This window comes from Camarhynchus parvulus, chromosome Z (genome assembly GCF_901933205.1).
Source record: "Camarhynchus parvulus chromosome Z, STF_HiC, whole genome shotgun sequence".
NCBI lineage: Eukaryota > Metazoa > Chordata > Aves > Passeriformes > Thraupidae > Camarhynchus > Camarhynchus parvulus.
The window spans coordinates 58985582-59012157 of record NC_044601.1 but is presented as its reverse complement, the minus strand read 5'-3'; the positions used below and the strand labels follow the sequence as shown (position 1 = coordinate 59012157).

Here is a 26576-nt window from a genome sequence, read left to right as displayed (position 1 = left end):
TACTACAAATACATTCAGTTGTTCACAGGTAGCTGCTGCAGTTGACAGTCTTTAACTTAAAACTGATGGGCAACAGGACATTGCTATATGTCCTTTTTTAAGGAAACCACACACCAGTTAATTAATATACCCACTGTGGCATCTGTATTTCATAACCTGAATAAATGTGTTCCAAGGCTGAGTGTTTCACTCATCCAAACCCATTCAGAAAGTGATTTATGGCAAGTTACTCTTATGATGAATTTAACTTTTAAACATGTAGATCAGAAGTCTAAAGGTAAATTACAAAAAAAAAAAAAAAAGGCATAGAAAAAGAAAGCATCCAACATACAGATTTAAATATCTGTATAATGTACAGTGCTCCAAATTCAAAATATTACAATGTAGTGCAGAAATAATCAATTCAAACTATTACGATAAACACATAATCTCATAATAGCAGTGGAATTAATGCTCCATAATCTATGGGGATATAATTCACAAGAATTCAATTTGAGAAGGTCACTGGACTAAATTAGAGGTTGGACATTATGCTTCTATTTATTCAGTTAAAACTACAGTTCTCTGTTCGGTCTTTTGACAACAGAAACCTAAACACCTGAGGTCTTCCATAACCTCATTTTTTTCCCGGGGTTTTGTTGCCAATATGTGACAAATGTCAACATTTTGATTTCGTAAACTGTTCTTATATTTTACAGCACTGTCAATAGCTATATAAGACGAAAGAGGAAGAAAAATCAGACATGATTAGAGTATTGTTAGTTCTGATTTCCCCCATATTCATACTATAGAATTAAACTGACTTCACATTAATATTTTTCCAATGATTACTTCTGAATCTATGTCTGGATTTGATCAAACAAATTAGATGTCCATGGTACATTGTATTTAGAATAGATGGACCAAAGGTACACCAGTAATTTAAAACAGAATGAGAAAGCTGTATTTGCCAGCACTTCACATGGAAGAGCAGGTATCTACCAAACAAGTTGGAACACCTGGACATGTGGCTGTGGGCCATGCACAGATGGCCTGCTGTAAATCAACAGCTTCATAAATATCTTAGACTTGTTATGCACTCATGGATCAGTTGCACAGCACATGCACAGGGAGGATGACACATCCTGGATTCACCTAATGCACTCCATGAGCCAGGAAAGGCTGATCTGCCTCTTTGTCCACAAACAAAACAACTGGGGAGGCTGCTGCTGCTATCACAGTTGTTCAGGACTGCAGATTATCCAAGAAAATAGCAGGGTAATAGATAGCCTGCAGTAATTTATTGGAACATTGTTAAACTAGTTGGTTTAGAGAAAAGAAAAAAAAAAGTTGGATGCTACTTACTGTTTTCTGAATTAGTCATTACTGATTACTTATCTTAGTCAAGGTCATTCATATTAGTAAGCTCTAATAGAGGGTGAACCAAGAGAAAATAAGGACAGATTTACTTGTAAAAATTAGGAAAAATATAAGAAGGGGAAAAAGTTTGAGATGTAGATAACATATTAAGAAAAGTATTCAGCTCTGTACCTGGCATGAAAACTAAAAGTAAAAAAATTAATAATAGAAGAAGAAATAGAAATGAGAAATGTACATTTCCTAATCCTTCAACTTTGCAAATTAATGTTGTTTTTCATCACAGTGCATTTTTCTCCCAGAACTTATGCTGCAGTCTTTTAAGTCAACTTCTGCATGCATTCTAAAAACTTTGATGTTGTTCTGTTCTTAAATATCTAAGCATTAAATATTTAAAGTATTGAATATGCTCTCATCTCTAACTTTTCTATTGCACATTTTACATAGTTAAGAAGGCTGACATCATATTGAACTCACAGAAGCAGCCAGGTCTTCACTGTCCTCTTGCTTCATTTATTCCCCTGATGTTCTGATAGAAATGTGTTATTAGTAAAATGGCTACTCTCAGAAATGAAGCAATGAAATCAGGTCAATTTCAAGATTTCTATAATGGCTTTAAACATGCTGCAAAAAGCCTGAACTCGCTTTGATAAGAAGTATCTTATACTCAGAAATTTTCTGTAACTTTGATGAAATGGTAAAGACAATAATTTTGAGAAAACCACCCAGTTATTTTAAACAATCAGATATAAAAAATAATGAAATGCAGGAGCACTGATAAAAAGGACTGGGATGACAAGAAAGAATAATCAAAATTAACAAAATCCGCTGGCTTTGGCCAGAGGTTTAGATTAACCTAAAGGTAAAAACAAAGCACTAAGAAAGAAAACATATCACAAGGTAATGTTAGAAATCAAGCCATTTTCATAATCAGACATCTCATTTCACACTTTGCGTCAGACGCTCCGTTCTCAGCACAAGACATGGGACAAGTATTGAAAAAGGTTCATCTGTCATTGTATGCAGATAAACTAACACTGATTTTAATTTTTTAAATTTTTTTTTATAATGGACATGTAACACAAGAGATACTTAAAAATATGATTGATACATGCAGATTAAGAATTAAAACTTAGGGCTAATTAAGAAAGACATTAAATCACATTTGATGTTACACAACAATACAAGAATGAAAAGAACAATAAACTCCAGATACTGCCAAATCACGTCATAAGTAGTTCCTCCTTCATTCTTATTTTTTTATGAAAATTCAACTAATGCGTAATATTCTATTTTGTGTTAGAAAAAGCAAAAATAATTTAATGCCTAAGCAGAAAAAGTTTAACTTTTTTTAATACAAAAAAACGGAAAGAAATAATATGTCTATATTGGAGGCTTACTTTAGTAATACATGCATCAGTATTTATTAATAAATAAGAACACTGTGCTGAAAACTGTTGGCAACTACTTCGCACCTCAGAGTGCCATAAACTTTGTTTCTTATCCCTGTGACTTTAATGTAGTTTTATATTGGTATATTTTTGTGTGAATTTTCAACAAAGAGAAAAGAGACTCCAGAGTTCATCATAATTAAATTATCTCTTCCACATTCATAGCTCACACAAAAACTTTTCTATCATTTAGTTGATAAAGATTTTACTTACACAAACGGAGTCTTTTAATCCATCTAACTGAGAAATGCATTCACTTCTTAGAATACTCCAAGTCTGATATTTATACCAGGCATACTGCAGGTATGCTTTTACTTGTGCATATCGCCCTCACTCTTGAGGGACACTTGCAAAGCGAAGAACTGACAGATCTTGATCCTGCTAAGGTCACAGGGACTTAGCTATATTATAGCTTTGCTTAATCCTCATTGGTTTTGCCTACTGAGCACAAGGCTGTTTCCCTGACAACACAACAGCAGTTACCACAGTATCCCGAAACACATATGATATCCAGGTTTAAGGTATATCCCACCTGAAAATATATTATTTATTGCTATTTTCTATGGTCATTGTGAGGAAAAAAATAAAAGCTGTGAAGATCTTCCAGACACTCTTACTTCTGTTAAACTTCTTACTATTACTTACTTCAAGGACATTCCCTAAGTAGGTTGAACACTTCTGAAACTCAGTTCTTGAATTAGTGAGTACATGGAGCAAAAGTCACAGTTAGAAGCCATGGAATGTGAGGGAATTACTGAATGTTTATATAAATTCCTATCAAGTGCGAAACACAACATGAGAGAAAGCAAAAAATACCACTACAAAATTTAAGAAAAGGGCAATAATTGCTAGCATAGAAAGGGAGGGAACACTTGGGGTCTAAAGTGAGAAGTTTGGGAACAAGTTTAAAGGTGGATATAGAAATGAGATGGTGAGAAACTACACACTGCAGCAATATTTTATATAAATACATATGGACCATGGCTATGCTTTTCAGTTTGAGAAATGGATTTTACAATAATTAAGATAAAGTGTGAACCAAGAGAAAACAAATGCATCAGATCTGTAGCTGAATATGGAAGCCGTGATTCTAGAAATATTCTTTAGTGACTAATAGAAAAAAAAAATCCCCACTGAGACAGTAAATCTAGCCAGATAATTTCTTGCACTTCACCAAAAGCATGCAGTACAACAACACATAGAATAGATCCCATATAAAATTACTTCATTGGTTTAAATCTGTTCAAACAATGCTGACAGGCTAAGTTTCTAGTGGTAAATTACTTACCTGACCATATATCAACTAATTTAATATGAAAGCAAAATGCTTTTATTTTTCTTTTCTTGTGTGTGCACTGGCTAATGTAACAGAAATGCACTGTGGGACCATGTGTGCTCTAACTCAACTCACATCAGGTAAATTCAGTATTAATAAATTAAACTTTATATAATTAATGCTCACTGACAGGTGTCTGAGTGATTTTAGCTGAGATGAAGTGAGACTGAAGGAAGGAAAGAAGCAGACGGTAGCTTGACCTCATGGTTAATTGAGGAATGTCCAAGTCTGAGTCAGGCATTGCAATGGACTTTCCAGTAAAAAACAATTAGAAGACAAGATTTAATCAATTGACAAAACAGCAGTTTGTTTCTAAGCAACACAGGTCACCAAGAATACATCACTCCACTCATATAATTGTTTTCCTATTGAGTATAGCTGTACATCAGCTTTTAATTTTCTTTTTCAAATACCTCAAGTGTACAAGTTTACGTGACAAAAAAGATCAGGCTAGCACAACTATGAAGACAATTTCCCATGACACTGACCTTCTATCTTGAGGAACAGTGGCTTAAAATGTGAAGAAAATTACTGTGGGCTTTGGGGAGTCTTTTTGGCTTTGCTTAGTTAGTTCTGTTTTTAAACTCCCAAGAAACAATGATGAAGAGTTCAATCTGACTGGCCCATATTGGTCAATTTAGCCCTGGGAAGTTGGAAAAACTATGAATTCTACTGTATTTTAGAAAAAAAGTAGAATGTATAATTTAACTTATTTTCCTATAGACTACATACTAAATAAATAAATAAATACACACATACATAAATAAAAAAGTAAACCTGAACCACTGAAAGAATGCAGTAAGAGTGACAATATCAATTTTCTTAAATGCTAAGACAGTACAGTGATTAGCAAGATGCCGCAGGCATAGTAGCATAACCACAGTTACTCAAAGTAAAAGCATTTGTTGAATACCATTTGTTCTTTAGTCTCCTCGTGGTTCATGTTTTTAAGCAAAATTGTGAAAAGCTAGTTTGAATAAAATAATGCTCATACAAAATTGTTAGTAATTATTTGCTCATTTCAGTTCTGAGAAAGCTGCTATTTACACAGGTGACTGAACCACACAAAATGGGCACATTGAAAATATAATTAAACGAAACTAAGGGGCTTTTGGAAAACTACAGACTGTTTGAATTATTTTTAAAAAGAGTGTTCAGTCTGTAAAGACTATGAGCAGCTTGCATTATCCATGGTCTGTGAAATCATTGTCATAAAATATTTTACACATTTTAAAATTAATGTTAATATACAACCAAACCATTAATTAGGCATTTTAGGCCCTAATGATGAAGAAGTTTTACGTAGGAGTTAGACTTTTATAAGAAGTTATTTTTTTATAAGAAATACAACTACATTTAGAAAGAAAGCTAACAGCATTAGACAAAGTACTTACAGCAATCCCCCAGAGTTAATTCTTACAAAATTCTTTGAAACAGGTGACAGTTGCAAACACAGTTGTGCTGACATCATGTATTTTACATCTGTACAAATGAAAAAGAAGGACTATAGTTAGGAAAGGAAGCTAATTTTCACAACTACCTTAAAATGAAATTAATTACTTAATTTTCATAAGTACCTTTTCAGCTGCAAAACACAGAAAAAAATAACTACAAATGCTTAAAAAAGTATAATGACTGATGTGACAAATCTAAACCTAAAATTCTTTTAAAAGAATTACTAATGAATAAACTACAAAGATTTCAAGTTGATTCCTTTTGGAGGAATACTGGGCATGATAAAAGCAAAGCTAAAACGATACAGGCCTTCCTGCAACAGAAGAAGGAATAAGAAATAGGAAAAGAAAATGATCAAAAAGAACACAGGCACACTCAAGGTTAGTTCTTGACTAAAAACAAGATTCTCACATGTAGTTCATGCTCACACCTACTCCCCAAGTCCTTACGTTCCTACAACAGTCATGTAACAATGAAGATAAAAATAATGTTAAAATATATTTGTACAATATCATGTTAAAATCTCATATAAAATATCACATTAAAATATATTTCAAACAACCAAAGTTACATTAAAAACCAAGTTCCAAATAACATATTGATCACAATTGATACTTTATTACAGTGAATGGCTTTCCTAGCACATACGGAGGTAACATCTGTCTTGTCAGTTAACTGAAAATCATTAGAGCTATGAACACTTCCTTCAAACGCAGGTTACTCAGGATGCAAAATCCTCACTTCTTAAACAACTTATTTATTGCCTCTTTTTTTTTGCAGAGGGGGTTTCACCCATCTAGGTAGCCAAGAAATTCCCCTAAAAATTCTATTATGTACTTCCTTAAGTTACTATGCCTGTATGTTAATCATACTGTAACAGATCAGTTGAAAGATTGTATTTGTGAGATAGATTTTGTGCTAGTACTGTGTTAACATGGATACTGAACTGAAACTTGTCAGACTTTTCTGATTCATATAGAGAATTAAATGTTTCTTTTCTTCTAAGAATTCTGATATCTCCCCGTATTCTCTGTAACTTATATATCAGAATTTGTTGATTTCTTTCCTATGACATCTTTTCCTGGATCCACTAGTGATTAGATCCTTCCAGACCATTGGGACTTAAGCACTGAAATATGAATTTGACAACTCCAGAAGGATTAAATTATTTAAACCACACAACAAGATTACTGAAATTCAGACAACAAGAACATTTACTTTCTAAATGCTCAAAATATTGTAAAAGGACAAACTCACAAGGAAGTAACAATAAGCAGTCACACGTACTTCAAGGTTAGGTCAGCTGGAATAATTTGTCAAAGTATTACAAGTCTAATTAATTTTTTATAAATTTTTAACTGACAAAGTAATTAAGTAAGGTTTCAATTGATATTTTTTTCCAAAATATCTTTCATGGCTTTTAACATTTTTTGTATCTATTAAATTAAAATAAATTTTAAAATTAAATTTTCACCATGATTGTTAAAGAATGTAATCAAAACAAAGCATTATTAAACACACAGAAAATAATATCCTTTCATTATCTACAAAGGAAAAAAAAGAGACAAAATGGTTAAATAACTTACATCATGTTGCACAGCTGGGGGCCTGAGCAGGAGAAGGATTTGTTTCACACTTCTTGTTTCAAAATCTCTATGTATTCTTTCAGGCCCCTTTTCCTGAAAAGAAAGTTAAGCACATGTTAAAAAGGGACCACTAGACACAGACAGTAAATCAGACATAAAATTTTCAATTTCCTAAAAACTGATGTAGCTTTCAGCATTAGAGAATGTAATCTTTAATGTTATGATGATAGATTTTTCTTTTTGTCATACTTAATGATGCCTTTTCAAGTGTGCTGAGGTAATTATTGGAAGTAATAGCAAACTGAAACAACCCAAATTGCCAGCATCTCTACGTATCTGTCATACCAGTTTTCAATCACTGCGGTTCCAATTTCTATTTTTCTATCATAATTACTGTTCATTACAGCAACTACTTTAAGACATGCAAGAAATCTGCACTAATCTTAACAGTTTTACAGTAGTAATTAATGTTTAACTACCTGCTTGCCTATATATTTGTTGTTTATACTTCTCCTATGAGAGAATATTTTTTGGATTGCAGAGCTAGAATGGCATGGCAATGCTTTGCCCCTTTTCAACAAAGGAATAAAGTTGATTTTGTGGTCAGCACATCGTACAAGGAAGCATGGACAAATCTTTCAACCTCACTTTTCTCCCAGTACAGTAAGCCTTATAAAATCAGTTTTGTTTTAAAATCAGTCCTAGCAGAATCGCAAATGCTTCATCAATGGTATATGCCATTTAGAACTTTCAAAATTTCATCACCTTTCTAGATGCATGTGGAGAAATATAATCTACACAGAGTCTTACATAGTATGTAAAATGTGTGTAAAGATCAAGTGATTGTCTCTGGTTGATAAAATTAATCATTTCACACTAAAAACTCAGTATTCGCAACTGATCAAAACAAATTACCTAAGACCTTGTAGAGTTAAGTTCTCTAATTGCATTGAGAAGGCTGTTAAATTTTTACAAATTTTAAATGGCATATTCTATTGCTCAAGAGTTTGAGACTCTTCTAGGGTTGTTTATAAATAAATATTGTTTATACAATGAACATATTTCAACACAGAGCAACAAATTCATTACATTTTCATATTAAAAGAAAGTTTAAACAGTATTAAACATATTGTATCTTTTTTCATTTTCAGAATCAAATAACACAATGAACTCCATGCCAGGAATTTTATACTTATAGCAGTTTCAGTGCTGTTAACTTGAAAACAAAATAGGTTATATTGAGATTAATAATTAAACAGTAGTCAGTGTCTGCACAGTTCAGAAATGTCCAATGTTTCAATGTTCATTGTTTCAAATCATGTTTCAATAATCTGAAATTATTTAAGACCTCCTAATGAAATATAAAATGAATGACTAAAAAAAACCCCAAAACAACCAACCCACAAACAGTTTTTTGCATTTTGTGTATCAACTGATTTTTTGCAATCTTGATGTTCTTACTGTCTGCAAAATAGTGACAGAACCGGAAAGACTTGAGCTAATATATATTCCAACAATGTATTTGTTTCTTAGGTCAGTCTTCTGAATGTTAGTAGAGAAGTCATCCCTTCCTAAGCAGATGGATAAATATATTTACAACTGGTCACTAATCATCTCATCTGTAAGATGCTTGCTGTGTTTAAAGGCAAGACACAGGAGCATACGAGTTAATAAGAGATAAAGGATTCTCAGCTGAGGAAAAAAATTGAATTTTAGTGATAGGTAAAAAACTCATGCTACTTGCACAGGTAAAAAACTCATGCTACTTGCACAAGTTAATCACAAGAACTATCACAAGGAAATATAGTATTTTCAAGTTTTCTTTGCCTAGGCTGTTCTATTTCAATCTCCAGAACACTACAAATCTGTCTCCTACGTTCCTTTCTGTTATCACACTTAGTTATTGTTGCCTATTCCTTTCACTCTGACTAGCAAGCTACATTCTTCCAACTTGTGTCACTACTGCCCCCCCCTCAAACCAAGTGACTCTCTATCATCCACTGTCTTCCTTTTTTCTTGTCCCTTGAATGACTTCCAATCCTACACTCCTCATTCACTCCATTCTTAAACTCATCATCTCAGTTGCATGGAAGCTGTTTCTGAGACAGAAATGCTATAGTTGTCATGGAAAGTAGCTTAACTTTAACTTTTTTAATATGAAGCAGCAGATACCTCCTGCCTTGTATATTAGCTTTTATATGCAATGCATATACTATGTTCTTGCAGTACAGGTCCTTTTCATATTATTTCTTCTTTATTTAACAGTAAGAAGAGTTTTCAGCAGACCTGAATTTTGCAAAGGTTTGTAGCAAAGTCCAACTCAACAAAAATGCACTTCCAGAAGAGGTGGCTTCCCTTTAATGAGGATATTTCACTGGAATTAGCACCCACTGTCTTGGAGAAGATACACTAATGGAAAAATCCAAAGAAGGAAAAAATGAGCAAGCTGCTCTTTAGATCTCTTTCTATGAAAGGTACAAATAAAGCATAATTGCCATCCCTGGATAGCACAAAAAAGTGTTTAGTCATTTATCATATCAGCTGCCTAAAACATACCTCTGGAATTCTATTCCCCGGGGAAAGAAAATTTTGATTCAATTTGCTTCAAGACTGATCACATTAGTTAAGCCATGTCATTATGATGGCTAAGAGCCAAATTTTTGTCCCATTGCACTTGGAAGTGTAATGATGATGCATCTGCTGTGTAATTCATCCACAAACTATTTATCTATTGTGATAATTATGAAAGCAAATAATATTATCTGAAAGACAGAGATGCATAGTTTTTCTCCCTGCTGTCTCAAAGATTGGAGAAGATTGCTCAAAGGTCAACAAATAATGAAAGACTGTATGATTGCATGTACAAAACTTTTGATAACTCTGCCCAGTGCAGAAAACTTCTGTTGCATATTTTGAACGGCAGGTTAACAGAGATGAGGAAAAGGTGAAGTTGTTTTTTTCACAAAAAAATCTATAATTAAAGGCAACTGAGGATTTAAACTAGCATGAATTATTTCTAATATTAACTACCACAAAGCCTTAGCCCATTTGATGTCTGAAGAGCAACTGGCATTATCTACAGATCACTACTGATGATTGATACTACCTACAGCAACTGGCATTATCTACAGATCACTATTGATGTGATTAACATATCAATAACTAGTTCTAATATTGCTGGAGAGGATTAGTTAAATGGTACAATTGTTTCTTGTTCCCCTTTTGGTTCTGTTGTTACTCCAAGCAGACTTAAATAAAATGAAAATAAAAAGATGAATTTAGAAAAAAAGCTATGGTTATAGAAAGTAAACATTATGTGTAATACAAAAAGTGCATCATATATACCAAAATCACTGTTGATTTTACAAACACCTCTTCAGCTTTCAATGTTCACAAAATAACTGTTCCTGAGTAGATCCAGTTCATAGCAATCATACTCCAAAAATCCTCCTCAGTATTAAGAGGAAGCTGCCTAGGACATAGTCCACTCATACATTCATACATCTCTTCAAAATCAAGACCAAATACTTCATGGATTGAGATTTGTCATCATTATGTTATCCAATTTGGTTTTGACTCCAGAATTGTAAACATTTCTTCAGACTCCAAGAACAAATTCTGACTCATCACATATGGGGGACAGTCTGAGGTACAGCAGCAAAACTCCTCTTAGCAGCATACACTTTATTGGTACACACCCAGACCTGGCTACCAATGCTCTTTTACCAGCTCGCAAACAATCAGTCTTAATCCTGACCACAGTTTGCACTTTAACTCACCTTATGGGCAACCAAGTGTTCTATTAATAAAACATTACTCAAAGCCATTTAGACGTGACCGTTAGAATATAAAATCAGCATCTACTTTGTTCATGCAAATAAAGAGTAAAGGAAGTCAATGGAAATTCATTTGTACTGACTTATAATTCTGTATCCAATTATTTATCTAATAATTCTGAGACTGCATGGCTGTGTTTGCCTGATAGGAATATTAATTCCAGAGATTGGGAGAGACTGTGCACGGAGGGCAGGAAATACATTTTCCTTAGTGTTTAGCACATACAACTTCTGCTTTTCGTGTTCCTCAGAGGCTAACTTAGTAGTCTTACAGGTATATGATTCCTTATTAATTTAGAAAATAATCACTTTTTATAGCTGTGCCTGCATCAAGTTTTCTCTTGATTTAAAAATCATGTACCTCACTTCAGGAAGAAATAATTAACAGACAGTCCATCATCTTAGGGCAGGTTATTCTCCTCATAATCAGTTACATTACACAGTACCAAGTAATTCTTGTACCAGTTTAATAACTTAAAATATTTAAAAGACAGTATAAGCCATTATTTCTTTCCCAATATCAATATAGTATTATTTTTAAAAAACTGTCAGCATGTTTGAAAATAAGCAGATTCTTATGCCAGTTCAAAATTAATTTTCCCTTTCCATTATTATTGTTCTTTCCTCTTTTGACAGTGACTACTGTTTAAATTAAGATAAAGATTTTCTCTCAGGGTCAAGAAGAGTAATTGCAAGTTGCATATCATTCCCATTTTCATTTTTCAAAATGTATCTTTTAAAATATGTCTTATGCAGTAAGCAAAAAACATTGAGTAAGTGTGGTTGTGCATTCCCCCGGCTGCACTGTGATCTCAGAAATGCTCATTAGGCCTCAGCTTTGACAAACAGCACCTGGACTAAGCTCTTGAGCTGATTAAAAATACTGTCTGCTCCCAAGAACTTGTGCTGTGTAGCACAAACCACTTTGGAAACTTTTTTCCTCGTCTGAATAACAACTCCAGCGGAACAACACTTTTGTAACTGAAGTTACTACCTGAATTGTGGCCAAGATTGAAGATTATTATGACTTAAGCCAATTCTTTTATGACTCTAGAAAGAGTGGTCCCAAGAAGACCTGTCCTTTCAGAAGGAATTTCTTCTCAGAACAGATTGTTAGACTTGAATTCATTGGAATGAACTGTCCAGGCAGTTTGTGGAGTCACCATCCCTGAAAGTGTTAAAGAAACAACCTGATGTGGCACTAAGTGCCATGGTCTAGCAACAAGGAGGTGACCAGTCAGAGGCTGAAGGTGATGATCTTAGAAGTCTTTTGCAACCTCATAAATAATTCTGAACTCTTCTAGCCTGCAGTGGTCTGTGATCAGCAAATTTCTCGGAGTAGGGCACCTCTCAGGAAGTCCTGTACTCGGAGGACCAGTGAACAATGACAATGGATCCTGCACTGATAACCCCGGTCCTTGAGGCTCAGCCTGTTGAGAAGATGCAAAAGCATCCAATGTGAGTATTTCCCTGACCTTGAGGGAAATTTTTTACAAGTGACTACCTTGTGCATACACCTTCAGGTCTGCATGTGTGCAAGTGTGAATAAGCTAAAGCAAATGTACTATGAAAGTTGCTCTCTTAGATTGTTAAGTAATTTAAGTTTCTAAGGAAGCTAGGCCTGAGGTGAATTACTGTTGTGGTTACAGTAAATTAAATAGAATCTTTTGATAGATTATTTAAATATCAATTAAATGTGCTATTAAGTTTAAATGTTAAAACATTTAGGCCTAAATCATTGGTCAAGTCTGGGCCAAGTGGTCTAGTCCAAATTTTGTGACCTTACAGGACTGTCTCTCTTACTCATTTTTATCGTTAATCCTTTCCTATCCTTGCCCTTTTTCCATCTCCAGCCTACACATAGATAATTTTTGCCTGGTTTTAGTTTCAGGTAGATTGATTTTAGGTTCTAGTCCAATTTCTCCTGTTTGTGCTTTCACCATTGAATAAGTAGAATTAATCTTGCTGATGAACTTTGTTGCACCATCACTTAAATATTAAACCTGCCTTGGCCATCACCTTTGCTGGTGATACTTTGAGAGACCTAAAATAATCATTTGCAACAATAAACTGGTAATGGCGAGTATTTTTCACAACTCTAACCTACAGATTTATAATGAGACAGCTTAACATACCTTTTATGTACATACATACTATGTATGTATATACATGAGTTACATATGCTTATATAGACAGATACATATACACATAAAAATAGATATATGCACTAAAATTTATTCTGAAATATTGAAAACACTTACACATATGATCTATCACTGTTAAAACAAAATTCCACCATAATGCAAATACGCATCTGCCTTTATAATCACATCTGCTTCCAAAATTTATTTGCGTGTGTGCAAAAAATCCCATATTCTTGAAAAAAACCAGGGAGTTAATGAACTTTCCATTACAGAAAAGCAAACAAAAAGCAACCAAGAAAAAACATACCAAAAACATGTAAAACCATGTCTATTCATAACAATATTTAATTTAGCATTTCATATATAAACTTTCAAAGGAAATTTAGAAGCTAAGGCATATACAAAAAGTAATTTAACATGAAGAGCACAGGTAAAATTTTAAAGACTGAATAAGGTAAAAATATTCTTTCAGAATGACCAAAATGGGATCAAAGTGAGAGATAAACAATAAGCAAAAAGTGACAGGAGAGCATTAGACTGATTATTCTTTTATACTTAAACTTCTTTTATGAAAACATCTTACAGTCTAACATGAAATTAAAGAAAAATATGGTAACACCATATCCACTTCCAACAAAGGTAAAACAATTCAGGTGCAGGGGGTTGAAACTAGATGGTCTTTAATGTCCCTTCCACCCCAAACCATTCTATGGTGCTATGAAATTGTAATAAACATATTAAACTTAAGACCAATGAAAAGGCTTCAGGGTAAGATCACCAAAGCAGCACAGTTTAGGCAACAACAAATATATGGTCTCTGTCTGCTACAACTGCTAGTTTAAGACATGATTTCAGAGATTGTCCCTCAGTTAAAAAATAGGTTACACCCTATTTTTGTAGCGACAATAAAATAAATGGATAGCTCAGTATCCAGCTGTACATAGCACACTGCGAATTAGTCCCAAGTTACATCAACTAATGAGCTGCTACCAAATAACACATGCTAAAAGTCAAATGCTAAACTAAGAAAAAACCAACAAACTAGAAAATATGGCTTAACCTTCACCTCACACATGTTCTCAGGCATCAGCATCTTCAGTATTTAACTCCTATCATAAATGGATTTCTGAGTCATGGCAATGGAATAAACAGTAATTACTAGCAATAACTATAAATCACAACGTATAATTTTCTACTTCATTTAAACACATAATCTGCCTATACAAGCAACAAAAGGACCACACCTGTCACAAATGAGATCCAGCATTGATCATAATGTCAAGTCAAACTGGTTCCTAGTGATTTAGCTGCTGTCATTTTGTTGAAGGATTACTGTTTTGTGTCACAGCATTTGAGTTTATTTTCTTTAAAAAAAGAGCATGAAATGGATTAAATAATGAACAAACTCCCAAATTAAGGGGGAAAAGCCCCATAATCTAAAAAGACAGAATTTAATATTATACCAAATTTAAAATTGTAAATAAAAAAATTCTAAGTTGTATAAAAACAGAAATAAAACTGTTCACATATATGAAAAAAATTTCCCAAGTTTACAACTTGACTGAAAGCAAATCTTCACACTCACTGTTACAGTACTGCAGCCAAAATATTAGAAGAAAATAGAAATGCTTTTAAGCAGATTACATTGTTTCTCAACAAGCAGCTACTACATATCAGTTCTGCTCAGGAACCATAACAGTATAAGCAGGTATATTACTGAAGTATGAAAAACAAGCTCACTTTAAGCATCTAAGTCTCTGTGACTGGGACATGGATATAGCAAATATGTCTCTTTCCCATTAAAATAATTCATCATTAAAACCCTTCTTAGATTTTTAGGTTACATTTTAAGGACTGAGTAAGTAAATATATCAATGTTCTCTAGCTAAACAAAAAACTCATTTCCTTTAATTCTTTTTTGTCTCTCAAAACACTTTATTTTTTATTGCTTATGAATGGAGTCTGAACTACAATCTGAAGCTTGTGCTTCATCTAACCCCCACACAGCTTCATACCTAAGATTTCTAGAAAAATGGTGATTTTTGTTTCCCCAAAGAAAATAATCAGTACCTCTTGCTCCAATTTGCTCACATTCAGGGTTACTACTCATTGCTGACATGCTCTGGGAGAGTGGCATTCCTGTTCTGTGAGGCACGTCCTATCCAGAAAAACTGCTTTAATGAGAATTACTTCACTAATGGTTGCGTAATCTCCATCCTGAACTTGATTATTAATGATTTTATCTTACTGCTTTACATACTTGCTGGCTTGAAGGTGGTGAAATGTTTCCAAGCTTTCAATGTGCCAGCAATACAAAATGTATGTGCTTCATATTACATAATGAAAATGCTTATCATACCTTGGTAGTTTTTGAGAACACTGTGGTAAATCAAGGTCCATTAAGCAGTTTACTAGCAGATTTCTGTTTATCTTAACAAAACTGTAACAGTGATATACCTGCATTTTTAAGCTGTCCGTAATGACAATATTTCACCAAATCATAAGCATAGCATTTTAGGACCTTAGGCGTAACTTCTTTGATGTTAATAATTAAAATAATATGTAATATTTAACCAAGTTAAATATTACACATAACTTTTTTGTTGTAATTTTTTTTTGGCTGCTGTAGATCAGCAGATTGTTAAAGAGCTGGTGATAGGATTTGCTAGACTCTATAATTGTAGGGCAGAATTATTTCTCCTAAACTCACACATTGCCTTCTTTCTTTTGTGGAGGTATGCTATACTTTTGGATTAGGACTTCTACTTACATTGCCAAGACCTGATGTAAAATTCATACACCACAGAATCATCAGGGCTGGAAGAGTCCTTCAAGATTATCCCGCCCAACTGTCAACAGAGCACCACCATTTTCACCCCAAGTGCCATAGCCAGGCACCTGTAATACAAAATCCTTGAGGGAACACTAACTAGTTTTACAGACCGATTAACATATGTAAGAATTTTTGGTCTTCTAGTATTTCTGAGATATGAAATACACATGAAAAGAAATGAAATCTCAACTGAGTAAAGCAGAAAAAAAAAGTCCCCTCTTGAGTGAGAAAATAGACAATTTGGAAAGAGGGGTGATAGCAGAAAGAAATGTGAAGGACAGTAAGCAGGTCTTGCATAAGAGAAAACAAAAGCTGGTAGAAATCAAGCTAGTATGCTTTCTGAGTAAGCTCACAGGAACGGTGGTCAGTAAAAATTATAGTATTATCAGTTGAGTAAGGGGGAGGAAGACAGGATCATAACAAAAAGCAGAGGCTGGAGAAATATGAATAAGATTCAGCTAGGGTCGGAAATGGAACTAATGTAAGAATAACAGTTGGTCTTCTACTATTTTTTGTCTTTAGTAGTTTTGCTCTTTCTCACCACAGGGTTTGAATTAATACTGTATTTATTTCTGAAATACTATTCCAGAGAACTACAATTACAGCATTAAAAATGTAAAGAGACTATATGTGGAATACATACTACACCTGATTATCTAAAACACAAGGATGAATAAGGCTTGCAAAAGGAATAATATGGCATAGTATCTAGAGTTGTCTTAAGAACTTCTTGACCCATACAAGGACAATGCATACAAAATAGGAAGTTAAATAATTTACATTTTTGCTCTCTCTCTCTCCCTCTCTCTCTCTTCATTTTTCCCTTTTAATGCTTTATGCTTCAACTCTGAAAACAAGCTTAGAAACTGAGACAAGTCTTTCAACTACATGGAAATAGTCCAGAGTGTAAATGGTGACAAGACACCAGCCAGACAGGGTCAGCATCACATTGAAGATGAAGAGAATAACTGTAAGTTTCTCATCAGGGTAATTGGGAAGCAGTGCCTTATGACAGGATTAACTTTTGAAAAAGTAAAATATGGATCACCATTACAAGTTAGCATAAATTTTTAAATGGCATGCTTAAAGGTTATGGCCACTACCCCTTCACCCAGACTGTTAAAAAGTAAGTCGACAAGTGAACTCTCAACAGATTAACAGAATCCTGTCCGAATTTTTCCTAAGCATTATCATTCATCTTAGGTCTCTATATGTATTTTACTGATTATGACTGGATTTGGATTAAAACCAAAATTTAAAACCTCAACTCCAAACTGTTTTCTCCCCTAAGTAACAGAAGTATCTCCAAATATCTCTTGCTAAACCAAACTGTAATTACAATTAACTAACTACTTATACAGATTTGACACCTCCATTATTTAGTAATTACATCATTTATTCTTCCATTTTTGTCCTGAATTTCCTGTAGTTCACCTTGCAAAACATATGTTTTTTTCTGCTTGTTAAATTCCACATTACAATTTATGGCATCATAAGCCATGGCTGAACCACACCTGCATACTTTGAACAGTCTAAGGGATCCTGAAAACAAATTATCAACAATAAAATCTTCACTGATGAGGATATATTCATCGTAGAAAAAACAAATGCCATAAAGATGAATGGGAAAAGAGGAACCCAAAAAAAGGAAAATTTAAAAAAGTTTCTCTTGTGTAATTCAAACAAAGTATAATAAATTACAAGGTTCAAAAAACCAAGAAGCTACAATTACTGGAAAACTATACTCCAAGGAGACACTGTTGCTGTTCTACATGCTGACATGTTACACACAGGATGGAAGTACCCACTTTAATCTTACAAAAAGGCTGGAAGTAGTAGCTCACAAAAAGAGAAGTGAAGGGGACAAAAGAAACAAATTATCTAAGTGTCAAAACTCTCATGAGGAAAGCAACGTTACTTCCTCTATTTCAAGAGAAGTAAGCTAGAGATATTTAATAAAAATGTTATACTCATTCTCTTGCTTTTTCACAAACAAATCCAAATAATATCTAGCACTGGACAACAGAAAAGATAATAGAATATTTCAGTTAGAACTGACCCAGAAAATGTTTAAAGAAGTTGTATTTTTGTCATTACTTAAATTTAAACAATGTCATGTTGAAAGAAAAACACGATTAAAACCATGAGTCACATAAAATTTAAGGGGAAAAAGTAATACTTAATTTTCTATTGTAATAAGTAACTTTGTGGGAAAGAAACTACTGCATCAGTAAGAAAGTTATCACCATTGTTTTTGTTTATTTATCATTTGAAACACTGAACACTGTGTTTGAAAAAGAGCTTTCAAAATCACCGTGTTTTTAAAAAAAAATTTAAAAGCATATGTACATGTGCTTGCACACCCATACACAATCTATGCCTAATTTTTGTTAGGAATCTTCATTTATTTGTATTTTAGTTATATTTGACATTCTATATCTAGTTCTTCTTTTACCATGGAATCAAACTGTTAAAAACACTCATTAAAAAGGATTGTTGAACAGAGGTTCCCTAGGCAGATAATTACAAGCAGCAGCTGTGTAACTCCATAAACAGAATTATGTGCATCTTAGGTTCCATGTCTCATATTATGCAGTATACTATTAAATTTTATTTACATAACCTATATACAAATATGGGATTAATTTGATGCTGTATCAGCTGTAAAATCTCTCAGATACACTTATTTCTTGTTTCAAAACTAGAAGTGGTTTTTTGTGCTTTATCTGACCCATTTAATCAACATCAGGCATTAATCCATTAAAAAAAATCAAATCAAAGCACAGAATTTAATTGATTTAAAATAAATTTAGTTGCACTTGCCTTTTATAGCTTTGCACCTTTTCTTATTCCAAATACAATGATAAAGAATTATATGCTCACAGAAAACAAAAATGTACATCTAAATCTTGGAAAGACACCTTTCTCAAAGTGGAGGACCAGGGCTATTCTGTTCTAGTAGGTTCTTCTGATTTGTGCAGCGTGTCTTGGTCACGTATCTGCAGCAGGTATCAGCTTTAATGAAAGAAAGTTATGCTTCTAACCAATGGTAAACTGACCAAAAGATAGATTAAATTGACTTCACTTACATATCTTTTTAATTACCATGCAAGAGAATTCTTGCCACAGAAAATATGAAAAAAATTTAAAATGGAAAAGAAAGAAGAATTCATTAAATTTTTATGAATAGCAGGAATTCTACTCAAGGCTGTAGTAAATTTTCAAATTTTCCACTGAACAGAATTACAAAGAAACAAGAAATTCTACTAGCAACTTGTTAGTGTTTGTGTAAGAAAACATCTAATACCAGTAAGTACCCACTATTGTAACTGCAGCTGAAAAAGCTGTCTTGAATAGAGCAGCCTGAGCATCTGTATCTGTTATTGCCAAAGAGAAGCAACAGTATGGTGAGAGGTATAAAATAACAAAGGGTAGAATGAGCTTTGATGTCAGTAACTACCCCTGAAAAGAACAAAGAGTCACCTCTTTACTGACAATGAAGATGGATCTACCTAAGTATATGCCCAGATTAAGGATACTTCAAATTCAGTAAGGTTTCCAAAAGAGGCAGGAAGAAAAGAGTGCATTCCGACTATTGTTAATGATTCATTCTGACAAATGCTGCTCCTCTGCTGCTAAAAAAGAACTTGTAATTGATATAATTTCTTTGGGAGCACTCATTCTGCATAAAAGGATAAACATACTGAAAATTAGCTGATCCTAATGTAAAAAAACATCTTCTAAACCCAAGGGCAAAACACAATGTGCTAGACTTCGAATATAAACTGTGTACAATGAGTTAGAACTTGGAGCATATGTTTGGAATAAGGCACAACCTACATAGGAACATGGGTATAATTATGCAAATTTGAAGATAGGTGATCAATGGTTTTCCAAGGTATTTAGCAAACCAATACTCTTTCCAGTCATAAGGTTTTTTAAAGCTGGTGTATTCACCAACTGCTTTTGTGTATGCTTGACAGCCCAACCATTATTTTCTTCAGTTTTAATTTCAAATCTCATTCATACAACATTTCTCTGGGATGAAGCAGAATATCTATCATGCCTCAGGGAAAGGAATTTCAAAACTGTAATCTGCAAAGACACTGTCCAGATGGCAGGTGCCAAAACATCCATATTCGAAATAAAGAGTTTACAAAGTACGTCCAGGAAAAGGGACTGAAGGGGCTTGGGGCATGCCACTCTCCACATGACTCAAATGGACAAAAGGGATAAATTTTTGCCATTGAACCTAAAGAACAATTCTAATAGTTTCTACTATCACTCTGGAGAATGAAAAGAGAATGGGTAGTGCTGCTACTTCAGAAATCTGACATAACACATAATTCAGAATGTAAAAACAAAATGCATGTATAAGCCTTGGTAGGACAGAAGGGTTGGGGTAGTAGATGAAAAGGAGAAGAAAGACACACCATCAGATGTCAAGACCTGAGGAATATGAAGTAGGAAATAAACAAATATATGGGCAAGAATAATTCCAATTGCAGGAGAGAATAAGAATCAACAGAGCAAAAAGAGCTGGAAATGGGAATAAGTGAGACAGCTGGGGAAAATCAGAGGCAGAGTTGCTGTTTTAGAGGCTTACTACTGGTTTAATCACAGAATTTTCTACACTGTTTCATGATTTGAAATGATCCATCAGTAACAGTAAGGCAGTCAATGCTTCCCCATACAAGTTGCTAAATTTCTGTCATTTGTTTAAAATGCTTATCTGTGCCACAACTCAAAACATGAACAATTGGATGGCTTTTTTTTCATCTTTCACTATGGCCTGTATTCAGCCATTCTATAAGAAATCAAACTTTTAAACAGAATTTTACTTATTTTAAGGCAGACTGTTTATTCCTGTTTAAATCTTCTAGTAAGATTTAAAGACATGTAATCAAATAAGAAACTGCTTATGAATAATTCAAAGTCTTTTTAAAATTGCATTTCCATAGCCATTAAGCAGAGGCACAATACTATTTCTGTCATTATCAGCAACTCCTACACTCAAGAAGAAAAGAAAACATCTATTAGATCAAGAAGAAAACAAAACATCTATTGGAATCAGTCTGAGAGCAAAATTAATACTGGCATAAGAGGAGAGAAATGAGCAACTTGAAAGATAAATCATTACTGTAGAAAAGAAGTTATATTCTATGTACTGGCATTACCATGCAATGATGTACCACTAATTTTTTATTAAAAGAAGGAACTGAGCATATTAGCCCACAGTCTCCTTTGTCTAGCTACATCAAAATCACTTTGATTTTAACTATTTACATCATCAGTTCTACCCTAATTAGCTAAGTACTGTTGATTAAAGAACAATGTTGAAAACCTGATGTCTTACCAGGCATACTTCCAATGTACAGCATGCTTGACCAATGTTCCCTTTCAACATAACCAGAAAGAGCTATCCAAGGCTTTTAAGTGCTGGCATTTGTTCCTAGAATTCTAGCCAAATTCCAGATCACTTGGTTACATTATGCTTACTTGAATTCCTTCTCTACTTCAAAAACAGACACACTATTCTTATTTTTATACTCTAAAAACATAACTGAACAGAACTGTTAGTACACAATAGCCATACTATTTCTGAAAGAAAAAGTAGTTGCATTTCAGTAACCTCCAGGAGGATTCTTGTTACATTTCACACATTCTTTAATAATGCTAGACAAAAACCACAGTAAAAGAATGTAGGACAAATGCGCACAGTTAATGAGCATTTATTGAATAGCAAAGATAAAATACTAGCTGATGAGGCCTTTAGAGTATTTTAAGTACTACTCAAAATATTTCAGACCATTGTTTATAAAGCAATCCATCTGTAAAATTATATACTTACAATTTATCAGCCTAGAAAAATCTGATTTATTAACTGGATTTTTATCTTGCAGAAACACTATGCCAGAAAATGAATTAAACTGTGCATGACAAAAACTAATGATCTGAACTTTCCTTACTACTTTACTGCCTTCATTTTTCTAAAAAAAAGCCAGCTGGAGAGAGCTTTCATTCATCTACACCAAACACACAACTATTCTATACATAAAAGAATGACTACAAGAAAAATGTTCACAAAATTTTAGTTCTGACTGTATTGTGACACAGATGTAAGTGGATATGTGTAATTACTGGGGCTGACTTAAACCATCTTTTGACAGTATGCTTTACATACAATTTCCTAAGGCAGAGAAATAGTGACTCAGAATTTCAAGATTCTGCTTAAGCCATAGAACTAACGCAATTCATGTTGCCTTGATCCTCTTTGTTCCATCTCTAATGGAACTCTCTTGGCTAGCTACCTGCACCAGTCACACTGCTCAATGAATCTTTGTTCAATTCCAGTCTTAATCATCAACTTTTTTTATCCCTTGCCTACTGCTTTCCCCTACTACTACTCCTATTATCCCACTAAGGAAGCACAGAATCCTCAATCCATAATGCCCAACTTCCTGATAGAGAAAAATAACCATAAAGGAAAGAAAGTGGTAATAAACCCAAACCCGAACTGCTAAGAAGAAGGAGATGGTTAGAAATGGGTAATGAAATTCAGTGAAACCACAGTAACATCTCCAAAATAAAAATGTCCTTAATTCCTCATGCCTTTGTTTCATGCACTTGTTTAAAGCTGTATCAACATGCCAGTCTCTACTTCTCCTGTAATTTACTGTGTCCTTAAGATATTTATGTACTCATTACTCAGATAGGTTCTAATAAGCTTCTTACTTCCTTTTGTTTGGCTTATGTGAATTTTTAATTGGTCAGGAAGCTTGGTTCTTTCTTTTTTTCCACCACTTACACTCAGCTTTTGCTGTTCTGGTGCTTTATTTTACTCTTTTGATGCTTGAAATGGTTAAGAAGCACTGTCTACCTTAAAGCTGCAAAATCTCTCCAAAAACTTTCAAAGTCATTAGTGGCTTTTTAAAAAAACAACCAAACTAACTAACAAACAAAATACAAACCAAACTCCCATCTGCTTTAGTAAGTCTCTGAGTAGTGTCATAAATTAAGCCAAATGGCATCAATATTTGAAATACTATTCCACTCACATTCCTCTCTCCACTATAGCGGATTGTAATTCCTGCCAAGCACATCACACTGGAGATAACAAATCATCACTTTAAGCTGAAAAATCCTTCAGTCCTTGATTTAAATGTGCAATTGCTATAACTGAAAAAAATGGAATCACATTGTCTCAGATGCAGCCAGAAAGATTTTGCTTAAGAAGATTAAATTATCTTCTTCCTTACTTAGTTATCAGTACAAAAAAGAATCACAACAGTCAGCCACAGAACTCCACTTGTTCCTCACACTGGAAGCACTTTGCCCTGTCTTTTAAAAGCGTCAGAACTTCTCTGCACTTCTCTTGCCTTAATCTTCCCCAGTAATTTACTGAGATTCACTCAAGGTGAGCCTACACACTAATAATCCATTTTACAGTACAGAAAACAATGCACCCAGTCACAATATTTTCCTGCACATAGCACACCTGTTAACTTTTCAAGCCCCATTATATATTATCAGTATTGAACACACTTTTTAAATATAAATAGATTGTTTAACCAGTGAATGCAGATCTTGCATATGTATTGCATGCAGACCCATTAGTATTGCTAAGTGATAGTTCTGCAACTGCTTGAAGTGAAGGACTTTGTTTTGTAGGACTGGTACAGCAGATTGATCCCAGTGCTCTTTGTGCAGATAATAGAAAGATGAGAACGTTGAAGCATCAGTTCAACCTGAAAGTCAGATAGCTAATGCTCTTGTTTAAAAACAATAGAACAGCTTGAGAGCTGGGGGAAAAAAAACAAGAGCAGAGGATGCAAACTCCAAATACCCAAAACAATAAAATTCTTTGCATAATGAAGGGTAATCTAATTTTTTTCACACAAAGCCAGGTTAAGTTATGGAAACCCTTACCAGAAACCCCTGTCAATATCAAACATTTACAGAGACTCAGAATTGTTTGCATATGTTCATGGAAGGAAAGGTTAATTGTATTAGCTTATGTCAATGCATGAAGTCCTTCACCACATTCACTGGTGGCAGGGAGAAAGTTCTGTATGGCAATGGAGCATATGCTAACAGATCTTAGTACATGATTTCTCCCCATTTCTTCCCCAAAATCTTTTACTGATCATTGCTAGAGACAGGAGACCAGGCTAGATCTACATGGGTTGTGACTCAATACAACTATTGTCTTGTGGCAACAAAGAAAACCAAGTTAGAAGTCAGGACAAGTTTCCATGCTGCTGTTCTAAGAGCCAGCAGGGGCCATGGAGCTGAGAAATGCTCTGAGCAACCACCTGCAGAAACATGGTAAGCACAAACCTCAAGATCATGATTTTTTTGCTTTTTTTCCTTTTCTGACCTCAGTACAGACATGAGGACCTGGAAGAGAGTATATGTGAAGGACGAATAAATTCAGAACTAAGTTTTAAAGAGGACATGATCATTCAATCATTGTCAGAGGGGATAAACACCCTGAGATTAGCTCAGGTGGTTAGAGCATAGTGCTAATAATGCCAAGGTGGCAGATTCAAACCCAGTGCAGCCTATTTGCTTAAGAGCTGGACTTGATGATCCTTGTGGAGCAAACTTCCAACACAGACTATTCTGGAATTTTGTGATTCAAATAACATAAAATAAAAACAAAGTAAAAGGAGTAATAAACTGGGAGGAAAGAGTGAAAAGAAGCCCTAGGAGAAGCGGAGGCTATTTAGATTCTTTGTAACTTCTCAGGAAAGAGAAAAGACAAGCAAATAATATAAACCATAACATGACAAATAAAAAAAAATTTTTTTGTAAGATATATTTATAAACAATCTTGTTGATACAGGAAAAAGCAAATTTTGGTGCACAAAAGGAAACTCCTTAATACAGACACTCTTTTATTACTCTGTTTTAGTTTACTACTATTAGTGTTGGCACAGCTTCCCTCTAAATGCAATTTAATTCAAGAATTCAGATACTGCTTCATTATCCTTTTCTTAAACTCAGTTGTATTAAACTGCAGAATTAATTCCCCCAATAGTTTATTATCTTGAAGATTTAGAAGTATTTTGATTGTTCTTTTGTTCACCTTTAAAACTGAATTTTACCATTTTATTCTTTATGCATATCACTATTATGTCCATGTTATTCAAAACTTATGTCTAAGAAAAGCTATAGGCTTGGTCACATCATTTTTCGCTCCTCATGTCTGCAGTTTCTTTCAGATGGGCAAAAGCAATGAAATGTAACAGATGAACCCTGACATTTCAATTTCTGCCCAACAGGTTGCTGTCTGATGTCTTCTATTCCTTTAACTATAATAAATTCAGCCTGTAAACTATCCTCTCCTCTTTCAAAGCAAGTCCATAATAAGATGCATGAAGTTTAAAATAAAGACAGAGCCTTAGGTGAATAATTCATATGCATTCCACAACCCCGTGTTACTGGCTAAAATCTGCATCATTCAAAGTACAGAAAAAACAGTGTACTGTGAAAAAACAGTTTGGAATGCCCAGTGGCATTCCTAGCAGAGATGTAAAAAACTGAGTGCACAGTATACAATGTTATTATTTAAAAACACTGGTGTTTTCAGCAAGGGTAGAATGAGAGAAACACTTACTTTATTTGTTTTCTGCAATTATTTTCCTTTAAATGGTCTTTGGGCTCAGCTTTCACAGTGCAGAACACAGACATCTTCCCAAGTTCTTAAATTCAGGGAAAGAATGAAGTAAAATTTTATTAATACATTATGCCATCACTTCTCAGAAAAAAGAAAGCTACATTAATTTGTTAAAACAGATATAGATGAAACAGCGAGCCACTACTGAATTTAAACATGAAATTCCACATCTTTTTCATAGTTCTAGCTAATCTGAGTAAGATTTTTTTCTGTCATCAACAGACAGAAAAACTCATGTTAATTTTCAACAAAATCGGGTGTTTAGAAATGCACTGAATATGGTCATGAACTTGAAGGAATACATTCCAAAACAAAAATAAAAATTCTAAAGACACAGGAAGTACCAGCCTTTCAAAGTCAGAGGTGATATGGGAAGAAGTTCTATACTTAATATAAATCAATTCTGGTTTGCATGTTTTAAAGTAACATAAGCTTCTGAAAATGACTACTTGCAGCCATACCTAACTGTATATCAACATATATATTGATTTCTAGAGCCATGGGAAAAATTCCATGATGAAGCTAAAATATGTTTGTTCTTTCCTCCCTGAAACACCAGGAACACACTGTGATGATAGATTCACTCTACAAATACAATAAAAATATTAAAAATTTGAACTTTTTTCTTCCCCTAAAGTGTGTGTAATATAGCTGAACTTGTTATAAGTTCAGATACATTCAAAACGTTGAATCCTTAAAAGAATATAAATATTAATTTAAACATCTGCCCTAAAAATACTACCTCTCTTGAAGTTTTCTGTTACTTCACTCATTCGTGTGCCACTGACTTTACACTGACCTTTTCAAGATTCATAAATACCTGGTCAGTTATACATATATATTCTTATTCTGTAGGATTTAATTTGACTCAAAGCACACCCTCTGTCAAAGCACACA

The 26576-nt window shown here is 33.8% G+C and overlaps 1 protein-coding gene across 1 annotated transcript in view; it reads right to left on the bottom strand.

The window, feature by feature from the left end:
- Positions 1 to 25701, bottom strand: part of PRLR (prolactin receptor) — a 154320-nt gene extending 128619 nt beyond the window's left edge. Inside the window, exons 1-3 of the mRNA XM_030968226.1 lie at positions 25620 to 25701; positions 7185 to 7277; positions 5538 to 5625 (exon numbers count right to left, since the gene is read on the bottom strand). The gene's annotated coding sequence lies outside the window, so the exon portion shown is untranslated. The remainder of the gene's footprint in view (positions 1 to 5537; positions 5626 to 7184; positions 7278 to 25619) is intronic.
- Between the last annotated feature and the right edge of the window lie 875 nt (positions 25702 to 26576).